Raw genomic sequence first — 18156 nt, 5'->3', positions numbered from 1 at the left:
ATATATATATATAATATATATATATATATATATATATATATATATATATATATATATATATATATATATATATATATATATATATATATATATATATATGTCATTATAGATATGTAAAACTGGTCAAATTAGCTTGCAAGAACTCATTTAAAATTAAGTCCTTTTTGAAATTTTCTTTTCTTATATGTTTAAAGATATATTTTTTTCATTAATGTTAATGTAAAAAATTTTAATTTTGCACCAAAAGAATCTTAGAAAACTTACCTAACCTTATTATAACGAGAACAATTTATTTTAGCCTAACCCAACTAAATATATTTTAGATTTGTTTACAATAATTTAGTAATTAACAAACAAAATCAAATATATTTTTTTTAGTTGGGTTCAGAATGATTTCGGCGAAATTATTGCATACACAAATTTTCACTTGTCCTATATGGCAAGATGAGCGTTGCTATTTAAGCCAAGATCACAAGTTCTGCCTATTCATTTGACATATATATATATATATATATATATATATATATATATATATATATATATATATATATATATATATATATATATATATATATATACAAAGGTGAAAGTAATTAACAGCAAAGAAAGACCAGGGGTGCACAGGTCATACTGCTAAATCTCAGAATTCGGAGGGAACGTGAACACACAAAAAAAAAAAATTGGAACTAATCAGCTAGTAATAAAACACACAGTTGACAACTTCATTCAATTTGAACATCTAATTATACAGGCTATGTACATTTAAACCCAACTCTGCGAGGGTAAGATTTACATATGCAGAATGGTTATCGTCTCTGGGAGGATCGAATTCTTTTGCAATGGCTAACACATGCCTTGACTGAGGAAGATCTGAACAAGTATCTACAAAAGATACTTGGAGGTTTCTCATTACTTGTCTTGCACGCAAAGAATAACGACATTCAGGTTGATCATCTGACTGAGTGTTAGAGGTAGAGGGTACAGAGTCAGGAGGATTGTCAGCGTCTGTCACATTAGTCTGGGTAGAAATATCATCCTCAACATCGCATACTAACTTCATATGATCTAAATGCGATTTCTTATACTGACCAGTACTAATTTCTCTAACTTTATACTTATTGCCATTGATATGCTCAACTACTCGATAATGAGCCAAGATTTACTGTATCGAACAGCCGAGTTGGGTACCCCAAGCAGAAGGGTATACCAATTAGTAATTCCACAGTCACTAGTGAATGTAGCTCTACAGCTAGTTCATAATGCACCAGGTGTTGCACACCATGGTATGGATCGTTCAGGAAAACAAGCCAGAATGAAATACTTTTGGCCACGTATGGCAACTGATATCTCCGAGCATGTTAAGAAATGTAGTGTCTGTATGCAACATAAAGGAAATGTCAACGGTCCAAATCCTATCCAGGTGTATCCCACCGCTGCCACCATTTGTTGACAGGGTTCGTGGAGATATGATGGTTGGAGATAAACACACTTGTTAGGTGGTAACACTTATATTAGCAGAGTGTGAGAGGGGAGCCCAGCCTGCCCTGTTGCCTGTTGTAGACCTATCTCTGAAGTGAGAGAGAGGCAGAGCGTCTCACGCTCACATGCGGCATCACGTGACGTCACATGCTAGCCCCTAGGCCTAGCAAGGGATCGTGTATATAAAGTATATAGATGGTACTATGATACTTATACAGGGGATCAGCAACTATGCTGACATGATACTGCAATACCATGGGAATCCTGGTACACAGGATACCGTCTCCAACCTATTTGTTAACCTCTGGCTCAACTCCTGTGTATGAAACCACGGTATGGGTGGGGATTGAACTCGCGGCGGGTGGGGATTGAATACGCGGCTAATGAGTCGTAAAACTCCAGACCGGCGCGTTAGCCACTGGGCCAGTTGGCTACAAGATTCATTCAACTAGGTATATTTATACACCACAGGAAGGTCAGCATAGGCACCACCGTGACCAATCTTATGCTTCAGATTCCTCGAGACTACACCGGTAAACGCCATCTAGGGCTAGGCTGAGGAGGGACTGTTACTTTTCTGTTTTCTCCAGTTTCAACACCGTCAAATAACCTCTGTTTTGAACTAATAAAGCCGCTGGCTGGCAAATCGTCTTCACAATAAAGATAGTCAAGTGTTGCACATGTCTTATTTTATATCCAACAGCCGATCAGGCCATTAACCAGACGGCTGGGTCTGGGAACGTGCCACAGACGTGATGGTTCCTGGAATTAAGTACAGGTAACACCGCAAGTCTCAAATAACCAAACAAGAGACAGAAAACAAAATGGAATTAATGACGTTGAAACTTAAATACTTCTAGACAAAATCCGAACCGAAAACCCTCTCTAGTATTTGGTCTCTGAATAAAATAGAAGGAATCTATTTTGAGGATAGAACGACTTTTTGTCAGGTGAGTTATTAAAAGAACTATAGAGTGACACGTTAATTCTTCATGACCAGTAGCCCTAAAACCCGTCCCAAATCAACTACCAGCATTAAGGAATCTCCTACCTTAATAGTTAACCACCAGCATCAAGGAATCTTCCCCCTTGAATGATAAGTCAACTGCCAGCATCAAGGAATCTTCCCCCTTGAATGATAAGTCAACTGCCAGCATCAAGGAATCTCCTCCCATGAATAGTAGTCAAGTACCAGCATCAAGGAATCTTCCCCCTTGAATGATAAGTCAACTGCCAGCATCAAGGAATCTCCTCCCATGAATAGTAGTCAAGTACCAGCATCAAGGAATCTTCCCCCTTGAATGATAAGTCAACTGCCAGCATCAAGGAATCTCCTCCCATGAATAGTAGTCAAGTACCAGCATCAAGGAATCTTCCTCTCCTTGCATAGTAGTGCATGTACAGTAAGTTTTATTAGAACTTACTCTCAGTATACAGCGTAAAACTTGCAAATACACTCTTTGCACATATATATGGAGAGTTCAAAGCATACCTCCCGTGTCGCTTCCAGGAGCCTTTTCTTTTTAATTTCCCATAAATCGTCCATGATGACTTGGGCTACAGCCCGTAAGAACCAACAGCCTGGTTGATGCGGCCGACAAACAGGTTAATGGTCAGACTAAACCGTGGGAGTCTTATAACTTCCAGAGCCATCAAAGGTTAAGTCAACATTTATAGAGAGGCTAGGCAGTATATAAACACAGTTGGTAGACGAGTTAACTGGGCCAAGGAGAAACCAAGAGCTTTACATCATTCACTATTTCAAACATATTTACACATGTCAACAGCGTGCGGATCCTCTAATCTCTGTGAAAGTTCACAGGATTTGTTCAAAACTTAGTTATGTTGAAGTATGGCCAGCAGTAACAGCCTGGTTGATCAGGCCCTGATCCACCGTGAGGCCTGGTCATGGACTGGGCCGAGGGGGCGTTGACCCCTGGAACACCCTCCAGGTAGTACTACCATACCCACCACGCAAGACGATTGGTCATAAAAGTTTTAAATTCTGATAGTCTGCGCTGCCCTCGCGGCCCGGTCCCAGACCAGGCCTCCTGGCGGATGACTTGATTAATCAGGTTGTTGGTGCTGGATGCACAAGTCCAACATAAGCACCACAGCCCAAATGATCAGGGACTGACTCGAGAAACTATTATATTTTATTTATGAATCAAGTCTTTTGTGAGGCAGTGTCAGAGGCATCACGTCTCCTGTGAAGCAGTATCAGAAGCATCACGTCTCCCGTGAAGCAGTGTCAGCAGCATCACGTCTCCTGTGAGGCAGTGACAGCAGCATCATATCTCCTGTGAGGCAGTGACAGCAGCATCACATCTCCTGTGAGGCAGTGACAGCAGCATCACATCTCCTGTGAGGCAGTGACAGCATCACATCTCCTGTGAGGCAGTGACAGCAGCATCACATCTCCTGTGAAGCAGTGACAGCATCACATCTCCTGTGAGGCAGTGACAGCAGCATCACATCTCCTGTGAGGCAGTGACAGCAGCATCACATCTCCTGCGAGGCAGTGTCAGCAGCATGACTTCCCTCAGCATCTCAAAGAACTCATAAGATTCACGAGACAAAATAATGCCACTTCTAAAACTCAAACTGTTGTTTAGTGATGAAGTGCCATTTTTATATATTTTTTTTAATATTTTCCGTACACGATGTCTCTTCGATGGTTTTAAAAGAAAACCGGAACACCCGCAGTGTGCATTTACAATTTTTTCTTATATAACTGCACTGTGGGAGCTAAAGCTAGCTTTGTTTCCCCTTCCATATTCCATCACAGAGAATGGGTTACATTTGTGAAGTAATGAAATCTGTCGGACTGATCTGGGGAGTATTGGGATGAACATATTATCAAGCATTCCACAGTGGTTGATAAATGTGACACTGGCTGGCGAAACGTTTCCAGGATTAAGATACCCAAATGTTGCACAAGTGTCTCATTCATCAATCTGTCGGTTTTCTATTTATTTACATACAACTATGGGTTCAGTAGCTACGGCAACTACAAAGGTGTCCTTCCAGCAGAGCTAGAGTTGTATGGAATAGACGAGGTGAAGAACTAGTGTGAATAGGAGAAAACTTTTTTCTTAAGAACAGGAAAAACTGGAGAGGCCAGCATCTTTAAGCGTATTTTCTATGATAACGATGACCATTATGGATCAAGATGCCAAGACCGACCAGACGTCTGCAATGCACAGCTGGAAATGTTTAAAAGAAAAAAGAAGGGGGATATCCTATTTCTACCCTTTCCCCTGGACTGAGTGAACGCAGTGGTTAGGATAAATGCTGAGCTGGTCTCCTCTTTTATCCTGGGTTTTCTAATGCCCCTTGTATATCCCTCTCCCCTGCCAACACCTCCCCTCAGGCTGCCAACACCTTCCCTCAGGCTGCCACCTCTACAACACTCATTGACTCAGCGTTTGTAACTCTCACGACACAGACGGTTTATCGTGAGGAAGAAAACTGATTGGAACGGAGTGGGAAAGGGAGCAGAGCAGACTGGAAAAGGAGGGGGAGAGGAAGAGAAGAACGGGAAGGGGAGGAGAAGAAAGGGGAGGAAAGGAGACGGAAAAGAAGTATGTGAGAGGAGGTGAAAAGTGGCAAGAGGGAAGGGAATGGTAGAACTTGAAGGCTACTTGAAAGAGAATTCGAGAGTCAACACCCCCGGGTCCGGTCCCAAATCAGGCCTCCCAGTTATTGGACTCAACTAGGCTATTGGTGCTAGCTGCACGAAGTCCAACGTATGCACCACGCAAGTGTTTCATGAGAGTGTATACAGGCAGTGACAGTTCTCTAAGTTTTCTAGCTCAGTAATCTCGCCCATCCTTGAAGAGAACTACTGGTATCCAGTAGTATTCCAGCCTGGAGAAAACAAGTGACTTGAAGAGTGACTCGAGTGATTTGAGTTAGTTCCATTTTTTTTATTTCCTCATTTTCTCCACAGCGAAGTAGCCAAAATTTGTCCACACTGAAGATCATATTGATGTGTGTTGCTCACCTGAAGACCTTGGTGATACTAGCTTGGAAATTTGCAGTGTCCTCAAAGGATGCCGTTCTCATACAAATTCTAGTAACGTCTGCAAAAAAAAAGGTACGGTCCTATGATTTATGTCTGTCTTTGTAGAATATGAGAATGAGAAAGAAACTTGGAGAGAGTACCGTGCCTTGGGGAACAGAGCTTTCACTGTGGCAGCCCCTGATTTTACTTTAACTATTGCTCTTTGGGTTCTGTCTGTTTTGAAGTTAAAAAACTATCTACCCACTTTACCACGCATTTCCTTTGCATGCATTTTGTGAGCTATTACACCATGGTCGCATTTGGCGAAGGCTTTTGATAAGCATACATCTGCAGTCTGCTTGTTTTCAAGTGTATCAAAGGTTATGTCCTAATTCTGTAGCAAAGGCCATGTCGTAATTCTGCAGTAACTATAAGAGGCAAGAGAGACCTACTTTACACTTATGTTGCCCTGGGCTGTGCAACTGTTTTGCAGTTTTGTGTCGCTAATGCTGACTATACTTTGCACTACCTCTCTCATCACAACATCATAACGCGTGGACTACCTAGAGTCGATTTTGCGATCCCTGCCACCATGGCCCGGTCCCGGTCCAGGCCTCCAGGATGCTGGCCTGATCGATTTTACTTTTGGTGCCAGTCGCATGCAGGCCAACATAAATACACTAGAGTCCAGCTGATGAGGAACTAACTTGAACTTTTCAAATTTCCTTTTGAAGATAGCCAGGGACTTGTTGTTAATCTCACTTATGCATATGAGCTACTGTATTCCTTGGACCTGCCGCCCTCTCAGTGATATAATCTAACACTTGACCTTATGTAGATAAATGGTTCAGAGAACCGACAAGTTTATAAATTACACACATGTGCAACAGTTAGGTATCTTTACTGTGGAGACGTTTCACCACACAGTGACTTCAACCTCCTGATCTTCACTGTTCTTCAATGTACTGGACTGATGAAGCCACTGTGTGGCGAAACGTTTCCACCATAAAGATACCCAAGTGTTATACATGTGTCTAATTTATCAATTACACCTTATGTACAGTAGTGCGAAGCTGTGCCGCCAGCATTTCTACCTACACGTCCTACTCCTCAGGTGTTTATGACCTGCCTCTACTCATTACTCATCCGTAAATCATCTGTAAATAACGAGGGAGGGGGTGGAGGGATGGCTGAGTGAGGGTGGAGGTAATAACGCGGAGAATTACAGAGCAACAGATAAAAATTTAAGAGAGAAAGCAATTGAAAGAAAAAAGAGAAATGAGAAGAGAAGAGAAGAGAAGAGAGAGAGAGAGAGAGAGAGAGAGAGAGAGAGAGAGAGAGAGAGAGAGAGAGAGAGAGAGAGAGAGAGAGAGAGAGAGAGAGAGAGAGAGAGAGAGAGAGATAGAGATAGAGATAGAGATAGAGATAGAGAGAGAGAGAGAGAGAGAGAGAGAGAGAGAGAGAATACACAAAATTCAACATAATTTGGCTGCTTTCGTGGTGTTTGTGCTAATGTGCTCATGTTGTCTGTGTGGCTTGGGAGATGTAGTGGATTGTAACCTAGGAGTAGTTGTAGTGGGTGATAGTCTGAAAGTGGTTGTAGTGGGTGGTAGCCTGGGAGTGGCTGTAGAGGATGGTAGTCTGGGAGTGGTTGTAGTGGTTGTAGAGGATGGTAGTCTGGGAGTGGTTGTAGAGGATGGTAGTCTGGGAGTGGCTGTAGAGGATGGTAGCCTGGGAGTGGTTGTAGTGGGGGGTAGCCTGGGAGTGGTTGTAGTGGGTGGTAGCCTGGGAGTGGCTGTAATGGATGGTAGTCTGGGAGTGGCTGTAGAGGATGGTAGCCTGGGAGTGGTTGTAGTGGAGGGTAGCCTGGGAGTGGTTGTAGAGGATGGTAGTCTGGGAGTGGTTGTAGTGGGTGGTAGCCTGGGAGTGGTTGTAGAGGATGGTAGTCTGGGAGTGGCTGTAGTGGGTGGTAGCCTGGGAGTGGCTGTAGTGGTTGTAGAGGATGGTATTCTGGGAATGGTAGTAGTTGGTGATAATCTGGGAGTGGTTATAGTGGGTGGTAGCCTGGGAGTGGCTGTAATGGATGGTAGTCTGGGAGTGGTTGTAGTGGGTGGTAGCCTGGGAGTGGTTGTAGTTGGTGATAGTCTGGGTGTGGTTGTAGTGGGTGGTAGTCTGGGAGTGGCTGTAGTGGTTGTAGAGGAAGGTAGACTGGGATTGGTTGTTGTGGGTGGAAGCCTGGGAGTGGTTGCAGTGGGTGGTAATCTGGGAGTAGTGGTAATGGTTGTAGCGGGTGGTAGCCTGGGAGTGGTTGTAGCGGATGGCAGCCTGGGAGTGGTTGTAGCGGATGGCAGCCTGGGAGTGGCTGTAGTGGGTGGTAGCCTGGGAGTGGTAGTAGTTGTTGTGTGTTGTATCCTGGGAATAGTGAGTGGTAGTGCATAGTTCCCTGGGAATGGTGGTAGTGGATGGTTCCCTGGTAATGGTGGTAGTGGATGGTTCCCTGGGAATGGTGGTAGGGCCAGGAGGGGGTGGCATCCTGCCCTCCATGCCTGAGAGTGATGGCACTCATCTTGATGCGGCACACCACCCGCCTTCCTCAGCAGTATTTATTGTACACATAGTCCCTCCCTTTCTGTGTACTCTGTTTCTCAGCAACACTGCTGCTTCTCTAGTGTTCCTTCCCCTCAAGGAAGGTTCCTTGATGTTGGTGAGGGGCTCTTGATTTAGGGAATTGGATCTGTGGTCCAGTTCCCCGAATTAAGCCTGAATGCCTTCCACATCCCCCCCCCCAGGCGCTGTATAATCCTCCGGGTTTAGCGCTTCCCCCTTGATTATAATAATAATAATCTAGTGTTCCTTCTACGTAAGCTGCCTCTACAGTGTTCCTTCTATGTAAGCTGCCCCTAGTGTTCCTTCAATGTAATCTACAGTGTTCCTTCTATGTATTCTACAGTGTTCTTTCTATGCAATCTGCCTCTACAGTGTTCCTTCTATGTAATCTACAGTGTGTCTTCTATGTAATATACAGTGTTCCGTTTATGTAATCTGCCTCTACAGTGTTCTCCACTATTACTTCTCAGTCTTGGATTGACTTCCTTCACCGATGCCTCGTTCATGTTAGATAGTCTCTCTGAGTTGGTTTATAAGATGATGGTACGTATATAAACCCTAGATAGGTGGTAGTGGACGACTGTCACTTAGTGGACGGAAGAATGGATGCGGACTGTCCTGCTACCCTTAAGACTGCCACAGGTCCACTCCCCGTCCAGTCTTCTTGTCTTGGTACATATGATCATTCACAGAATGAACGGTACTTCTCCACCAAACTTATACTTAGGCGTTGAAACTTTCCAAAACGTTTCGCTCCGTCCTGGAGCAGTTGCAACATATTTTGGTCCCTGACGGACCGAAACGTCGTCCAAGTTGTTCCAGTAACGGACTTGTACCTAGCAGCATTTCGACCGCGTAAGACACTCGACGCTCACACACATAAAAATACAACTTGCATAGTAAAACAAAAAAAGAACAAACAATAAAAGCAACGAACACTCAACACACAAAATATACCAAGTTAAGAATAGCCAGCATCAATTAAAAAATGTATTAAATTTATACACTGAATTTTCACCTGTTCCTTTTCCCTTCCATTCCCTACCCCAGCCATCCTTCCCTCCTGTCACTCCCTTCTCTTCCTTTCAGTTCTTCCTATCACATGACCTTTCTCACCCTCTTCCTCCCCACGCATGTCTACTTTTCAGATCACTCATCCCTTCAGTATCTCCACTACCCTTCCCATAATGCCATCCCATACTCCTGTTTATCCTCCTCCTACAATTGCCATCACATTTAAACTCAATCTATTTCCTAGCTATCTATCCTACCTCCTCTATAATTCCTCACCAGATCTGCCTCTGTTTTCCTTTACCATCTGCGTTTTCTCTCGTCCCACAACAACCATTCCTTTCCCAGCCATATCTGCCTTTCATTCCAGCACCCATCTTTGTGATCCTTGCACTAAGGATACATGTTTTTAAGGTTGTCTTCATCATCTTGGCTATTAAGAATATCTACCGCAAAGCAAATCTTACTAAGTTCAACATGTTCCAGGACGTATGATTATTTACTTTTAGCTGAGGCCAGAGCAAAAGTTTTTGAGAAAGGTGGAAGAGGCAGGAGAGAGGAGATTGGTCTGAGAATCCGAGAAAGCCGGGAAGGGGTTCTCATAGACTACAACTCTGACAAGAGACTGGTAAAGTAAATTGTGAGAAGCAAAGATTTCACTATGAGAAAAGGGAATACAAATCAGGCTGACAATAAGTACTTACAAATACTTAGCAGTGATTTTTTTACGAGTCTAAGAGGATTACAACCCCGTCTCTCCTTTGTCCATAGAGACCAAACCCAATCTTCTGTCTCTCTGCCACCTAACCCCTCCATTTACAGCAGAAGGGAGAACTGTCTATTATTATTATAATAAAAAAGAAGCGCTAAGCGGAGAACTGTCTAAAGACACTCTGTCTCTCTCAAGCGGATGGGTAGTTGGAAACATCACATCTCTAGTTCCCAAACACCTTACCTAACAAAACTGTCTCCATTTTCATTACGTTTTCCCCTTCCTTGCCTTTTCATCAAGCCAAGAATAGTTTCTCACCACTTTTTCCTTCAGTTTCATACAGACGGGATCGGGACCAGAAATAAGCAAAAACATCTGTCGATAAAATTTGAAGAGCAAGGCAGGAACTGGACAAGGCTTGTCTGGTGCTAGCCTGGTGAATCAGGCTGTTAGTGCTGGCGCCCCACTGTTAGTAGGTGCACCACAAGTATGTCTAATACCAATCTCAGCCTTAGTGCTGCTTCACATTATTATATTCGTGGAGATCTAGCTCAGAAAGTTTATACGGCGCCTGGGACATGCAAGGTTATCAGCCTCAATTCAGGAAAGAGTAGTTGCAACAGCTGGGATCAAGAGTCCTTCATCAACGTCAAGGTTCCCACTTCCTTGGAGGGTAACTTATACATACCTGTCATTGGTTTCGAAATATCTTCTATGTTGAACTACGTTCGACTTACGAAGTCTGCAAAGCAGACGAAACGTTTCGTTAGTAAAGATGCCTTCGTGTTGCACATGCGTCTTACTTAACAACTTGTCGGCATTATATAAAATTTATGATGATAATCAACCAGGTTCTTATTGGTGGTCCGGTGGCCCACGTATCCATCACACCCTGGTTAATCTGAAGTGTGCCAGATCAACCAGGCCGCCAACAGCTACAGCCTGATCGACCAAACTGTCAATAGGGAGTCCTAGGGGCAAGAGTCTACCTGATCAGGAGGCCTGGTTGATGGACTTAGCCACGGGGGGGGGGAGGGGTGACCCCGGAAATCAACTACAGGTAACCCTTGCACTATAAACGTAGAGGTAATTAACACAAGTACTAACGAATCAAGTATGTTCCTAGTTCTCAATATACTTTTTATTAATCAACTTCCTTAACCCCTCCCCAAAATAAAATATACGATTTTCCTTTATTTTTCCAACATATTTGTTTCCAAGTTTTTCGGCAAAGTTTTTTCGATATATTTTTATTACCAAACACATATAAGGAGAGACTACATTATGTTGTGTTCAATATAATGGTGTCCCCATGATGTATCACTATGTTCATTATAAGGGGGGGGGGTCAGTGATACTGAATCATTGTATACATTGTTATAAGCCATGGTAAATTGATACTGACTTTTACTTACCTGTAGCATGCAAATGTCAAGAATGAGAATATATGTATGCTTACTCTGACATAGCAAAGAAATGAGTGAAATACCTACATCTAAGTACGACTGTGTTCAATGAGGTGTTAATCCGACTAAAGGCTGAAAATCCGAATGAATCCTTCATGAACAAGACTCAAAACTTTGTCAACATCTCCAAAATGTTTGACATAACCCTAACACCACTTGATCTCAAAAAGTCAGTGGCAGCATGCCCATGCACTCTGCCTAAACTAGTGGAACTATGTTCATCAAGAACTACAAAAAAAAAAAAAAAACTATCATAGGCTTTTCTGAACGGGGTATGAAACTAGCGACAGAAGAGAGTGAAAAAATAATGTCAAGGTTTTATGTGAGATAATGTCAAAGGATCTTAGTCAAGGATAACAACAATGTCACTGTCACAATCAAGAGAAAAATGATACGATGGATAATGAGAACTTTCAGAACAAGAGATGCCACGTCAATGATGGTCCTCATTAACTCACTTGTTCTCTTTATGCTGAAATATTGCTGTACAGGAGTCACTTTTAAGCCAGACGAAACTGTGGCCTTAGAAAATGTACTGAGAACTTTCACTATATATATATAAATTCAGTAAAGCGTTTAAGTTACTAGGAATGTTTGAGGTTTCTTGGCCTGTATTCTCTGGAATGTAAGCGAGGAATATGCATTATAACTGTCACGATAAATGGTTCTTGTAATAAAAATTACTAATGTAGAAACAAATTAAAATAAAAGGATATATTCAAAGTGAGGATAAAGAGAATGGACAATGATATTTAAACAAAAAAATAAAATCCAAGATAAAAACAGAAACATAGATGGTGGAGGTAGACTTTTCTCAGAAGTATTGGCTTTGCATTCACAGTGATGAGTGTTATGGAAAGTGTTGCTCAGAGATGAAATAACACAGGTCCCTGATCAATTCTGAGTTCCCAAGAATGGATGGGTGGATGTGGTTGGTGTGTTCCTTAACTTACGAGACTTGAATCCTGTACATAAACATTCCTAACTTAGGAGAGTAAAATTATGACGACGCGGGTTGTATACGAATGGTATACAATGTCCATGTATACGAATGGTATACATTATGCCCATGTACTGTACTGATAAAGTCACTGGATGGCGAAACGTCTACAAATTCAAGATACTCAGATGTTGCACTTGTGTCTAATTCTGCGGGTTGTTTGTTTTTTCCAGTCATGGTATTGTGACTTTTTATTTTTTATTTGGATTCCGTAATGAATCAGCCTCTCTCTACTTCAGTATGCCCCAAAATTAGTCTTCCGCGGCTACAGTTAACAGGATTATTGGTACCAAAAACCATAAACTGAGTGAAAGACAAAACCAAGTGAATAACCACTTCGCTGTTAGAGCACCATTATCTGACCTCTGAAGGACGTTCAGGGTGAAGTGACCTACCTCACTACAGCAACAGATTAGTCAACTACATCTATAGATATAAATCCAGAAGTACTCCTGTAAACCCTTTTGTGCCTAGTTCCTAAAACTTTTGTGTATCCATATGCTCACTTAAGAGGCACGTAAGCTCCACAGTCTTCTAAAAACGTTCATTTTTCCACTATAATCTAGATTATAGATTATAGTGGAAAAATGAAAATGTTATTAGAAGACTGGACTTACGTGTCACTTAACTCCTCTCGCACCGGCTTCCCTTGCCTCACCTAATACTTCCCCAAAGTCTCTCTCTCATGTCTGTGCTGGGTAATACATGTGGGTCACACTTATGACAAATATGTGCACCACATAGGGTAGTTTAGTCATTGGCTTGCAGTGTCAGGTGTAGCCTTGTGCGTCCAAATGCGTTCCTCAAGCGTGCACCTATCAATCCCTGGCGGTGGGCGTGCTTGTGCTTATAAGTGAGCGCGTGCGTGTGTATATGCGCCTGTGATTAAATATTTATCAACCTTGAGTAATAAAACTGCAAGTGACAACAGAGGACACAGCAGCAACAGGTATTGGGCCCAAACGAGGCTGTTTGTTTTGTGGAAGACTTAGAGCAGAGTAAACAAAGCAAGTGGCCGAGCTGGAGACGGGTATTTGTCCAGCCTGGTTCTAAACGGTATTACAGCGCTCTCCTAAGGCGTCTGCCGTAAGTGTATATACACCGAGGGTATATTCTTCTCTATGTATACTCCTGAGTGTGACTCAGTGTATAAACACCGAGGACTGCATACACACCGAAGTGTATATCTCACTCAGTGTATATGTATTACTCCTTCACAAACACAGCCATTTTATATACCGATGTTAGTTCTAAGTTGACTGTCACATTAATGGCCTTCGTGCAGACCTTAAAAATAATAAAACTAGAAGCGAGTTCCTACAAGCTTGGTTGACAGCTGTTATTCCACTGGAACACAATAAAGGTGCTGGCGTCTACATTGATAAACACAACTCGAGAATCACCCATACAGAGTATGGCACAAGTGAGCTAACTGTCGCTGCTGCCATGGCCCATCCATAGATCAGCTACCCCACCATGTCAGAATTTATACCTTGGCGACCAAACTAACAGCAGCAGCTCTGGGATAACATGTCTATGGCTGCGCGACCACTGAAACACTAAGATAAGAATGACTCGCGTTCCTCAAGCTACTTCTGGGTAAGGTGTGGAGAAATATATGTGTACGTATTTGACTGACTTTTAGTGTCAGTTTCATCACATGACCAGGCCTCCACCGGGAGGCCTATTCATGGACCGGACCGCGGGGGCGTTGATCCCCGGAATACCCTCCAGGTAGACACAGAGCCTGCCAGTCGGAACACAGACTGACAGATTTGGTGAACATTTCCTCGCCACGGGGGCTATCAATAACTAGTACACTGGACATAATGGATGATGAATGGAGACTTGAGGGCGAAGACACGACGAGTGAATACAAGACACACTGATGACACACTGACAAGCGCCAGAACTTACTTACTTCCACTAGCTCTGTAACCAACACCACATTTATCAATCAAGCCCTTATCCGTCTTCCACAAATTATGTATTGTAATGTATTTAATGAACAAAGTGAGAAAAATATGGACTTATGTGCCTCCAGGTCTCTCACTAAGACTCGTGGTGGCATCGGGAGTTTAATAATAGAGATGTCGCCCTATGTGAATGTCAAAACATTCGTCGACAGTGTGAATTCCGGCTTAGATCCGGAAAGTCCAGTGAACACTTAAATGTGTCTCGGTATTAAACTCAATGACCCAGAGACGTTAGAGCAAATGACAGAGGTGCCGGGTCTTCCCTCACTAATAAGTTTAGGGAGCGTTACTAAATTAATTGGGCTCCCTCAATGAGGAATCACATCCGGCCATGTCTGTTCTCTCTGGTTCTCCACATAAGGCTGATGCCCCCGAGGCATTCAAAATCACAGCCCGGCCTATATACTGGCTGGCCTTGGGGCGCTGTTGCCAGATGGCTGGCAAAGGTGAGTGTATATCAGACCGGCAGTCACATTTCTAAAACTCATCGATTATCTGAGACAGGTGAAGAACTGGCTCTCATGCTTTCGTACTGCAAGTGCCACTTGGCAGGCAAGAGTGAAGTTCACACGTTGTACTCCACTGGCGTAAAACTCGTCTTTCGAGGCGCTGGAAGAGCCGTTGTACCCCTCCCCCCCTGTACCCCACCACTGGAGAAAGAGGGTATGACGGTCCCAGGCTTTTGGTCAAAGACACTCTATGAAGGACACTGAATACATGAAAATTAAAAAAATCCCACACTGGCCGCTAAGGGACCATAAATGGATCATCGTTCTTTTAATTACTTCCCCTCTCCCCTCAACTCAAAAAAACTTACTGCCATGTCATGTGTCCAACTGCTCATTAGTTCAGTGCCTATAGACGGTAAGTGGAGAAAAACAACAGAAACTGTTGTGTGTGTACTCACCTATTTGTGGTTGCAGGGGTCGAGTCTTAGCTCCTGGCCCCGCCTCTTCACTGGTTGCTACAGGGTCCTCTCTCTCCCTGTACTCACCTAATTGTGGTTGCAGGGGTCGATACTCAGCTCCTGGCCCCGCCTCTTCACCGACCACTACTAGGTCCTCTCTCCCCCCTGCTCCATGAGCTTTATCATACCTCGTCTTAAAACTATGTATAGTTCCTGCCTCCACTACATCGCTGTATGTGTGTGTGTGTGTGTGTGTGTGTGTGCGCGCGCGCGTTCACCAAACACGGAGAAAATTACATTGAAATTATAAGAGTTGTGCCAGACAATGGCGGCGGCACTATTCAAGGTACACGTACCAGTTGTTGCTACTTTCAACAACACACTCCGCCAATCCCTTGTTCTCACCCACAGAGAGAGAGAGAGAGAGAGAGAGAGAGAGAGAGAGAGAGAGAGAGAGAGAGAGATATATATATATATTAAGCAAAAAAATACGATATACGATGTACATCATAGCGCAACACAAGCTGTTGAACCTTCAGCAACACATGAAAGTAATCAGTGTTACACTCGCCCCGAGGACCCCCTCCTCCACCCCAACCCCCCAATCTATTAAAGTATGTACAAATTTAGATATATTATGCGGTCCAGATTTCTCTCCCCCTCCACCCTTTTCCTGGCTCTTTCCTATATATTATTTTTATTGCCCGGCTCTGTGATGGTGGAAATATCTTTTTACAAATGCTATTTCTGGTCACAGACTGGCCTGGTCACAGACCGGGCCGCGGGGGCGTTGACCCCCGGAACTCTCTCCAGGTAAACTCCAGGTATAGAATAGGCTATCCTGATAGTAATTACCAAGTAATAGTAACTCCACCTATACCGGAAGGAAACCTCTGGAACTCTTGAATATAACTGGGAAACATCAAGTTTTTTTTCCCACTGTGTAGCTATCATATACAATAGTGTAGCAACAAACTGCTGATGTATCCAATTTTACTAAAAAAAATTCCTCCTCTTAGTTTATGTTCTTAGGCATATGATGTAATTTTAAAATGTCGAGAGGTTATTGCAAGAATGAATATGCTTATATTATCTATGTTTTCTTTATGTCTGCGTGCGTCCAGCACCAACAGCCTCATTAATCAGGCAATCGAACGGGAGGCTTGGGTTGGGACCGGGCCTCGTGGAGGGGGGTTGAAGACCCCTGAAACAGTCTATACATAATACAGGCATGTATACAGTCTATACATAATACAGGCATGTATACAGTCTATACATAATACAGGCATGTATGTATGTTCCGAGGGGTCAGTGCCTGCCGATGTTGCTGTTAGCTGTACTAGTCCAACGTGTGCACCACAGAATGACTGATCAGGAACTGACCTGAGGAACTTACTAAGTTCTCTCAAGAAGACAACCAGGGGCCTATTGGTAATCATCCCTTATGTATGAAGGAAGGGTGTTGAAAATTCTTGATCCTTTCATACTTGAGTTTCTTCTTAGTGTAAACATTACACCCTTGCTTTTCATTAGAATATTATGCACCGCTCACTGAGCCTCTTACTTTCAAAGGGAATGATGTATGTGTGCAGATTTGGGTCCAATCCCTTTAGAATTTTCTAGATCAAGGGACTTCAAACGTTCCTTATAATTTAGGTGCTTGAAGGTTCTCTGCTCATTCTCCAGGTCTACAATTTCGCCTGCCTTGAGCGGAACTGTTAGGGTGCAACAGTATTCCAGCTTAGAGAGAACATTGACTTAAAAAGTAATGCAGTACAAATTCCCTCCCCACCCCCACTATACTTTTTTTTTTCTCTCTCTCTACGTATAATTTTTGTTGCCTCTCTGTGATGATGGAGTGGGATAAGCCATCCGGAGAGATGGTAATTCAAACAGAGACTCCAGCTCTCCTCTGAAGCTCCCTTATCTGATGAACCCTTCATGGAATACCTGAAGATACATCCTTTATCCCATCATCTCCTAGGCTATTAAAATTACTAATGAATTCCAATTACCTAAGCGAGAAAACTGCAAAATAGATTTTTCTCACACAGAAAAATCGAGCAGTAAGTGAAGATATGATACAGTGACCCAGTAACTGTTTACAGATAATGTACACAACCTCCTCACCCAGGAACTCGCGTCAATGAGACTGAAGACACATTTACTAACGTCTCTTTTTCAACTGTTTTTAGCTTCCATCTTGAAGTAGATATAGCGAAACTTACCGTTGTAGGCAAAACTTCTTACACAGTCTGATGAGTATGTATGGTAAGGCCCAAACAGGCCAGAAACAATTAAACTCCGATTCTTTGAACATTGAGGTGGGGCCAAGAGCTGAGCCTCGACCCCCGCAACAAAAACTCGGTAAGGGCAACTGGGGTACAACCCTGCCCATCACAACATTCATTTAATTCATTACACGAAGAATGTCAAACATTATTTACTGATGTCATTTCAGCGTAACAAATGTGACAAGCGGAAGTAAATCGATACCAAAGACTGACAAATGTGACATATAAGATAGTTTATTGTGTAACATTTGCAATATTGCCATGTATCACTGTCACAGTGAAATTATTTAAATAATAATTACAACAATATCGTAGTCATATTAAATCATTTCCCTGAAGGGCAATCCATGTATGAAACAGACACATGGGCAACGTTAGGAAACTTTTATTACAATATGTTTCGCCTCAGAAAAAACTTCTGGTGAGCAAAACTTTGTGATAGAGGGGATCGATGAAGGGACTCCCCGTCCCCTGCCGCAGTATAACCTTACAATACGCAACGTAATAAAATATTACTGATACAATGGGTATTGTGCCTTTATGCGAGGAAAAGATCTATACCGTCATGAAAAAATACAGGCGAGGTGCGGACGAGAGGGAAAAAATTAAGAAAGGGATTACAAAATCCAGGGAGAAGAGACTTCACCGCCGTTGAAGCAGCAATCCAAAATAAATTAATATTCATTCTTTTTTTCCCG

Source organism: Cherax quadricarinatus, chromosome 5, assembly GCF_038502225.1.
Source record: "Cherax quadricarinatus isolate ZL_2023a chromosome 5, ASM3850222v1, whole genome shotgun sequence".
Classification (NCBI taxonomy): domain Eukaryota; kingdom Metazoa; phylum Arthropoda; class Malacostraca; order Decapoda; family Parastacidae; genus Cherax; species Cherax quadricarinatus.
The sequence above is the reverse complement of the archived record's forward strand: the minus strand, read 5'-3'. Positions refer to the sequence as shown.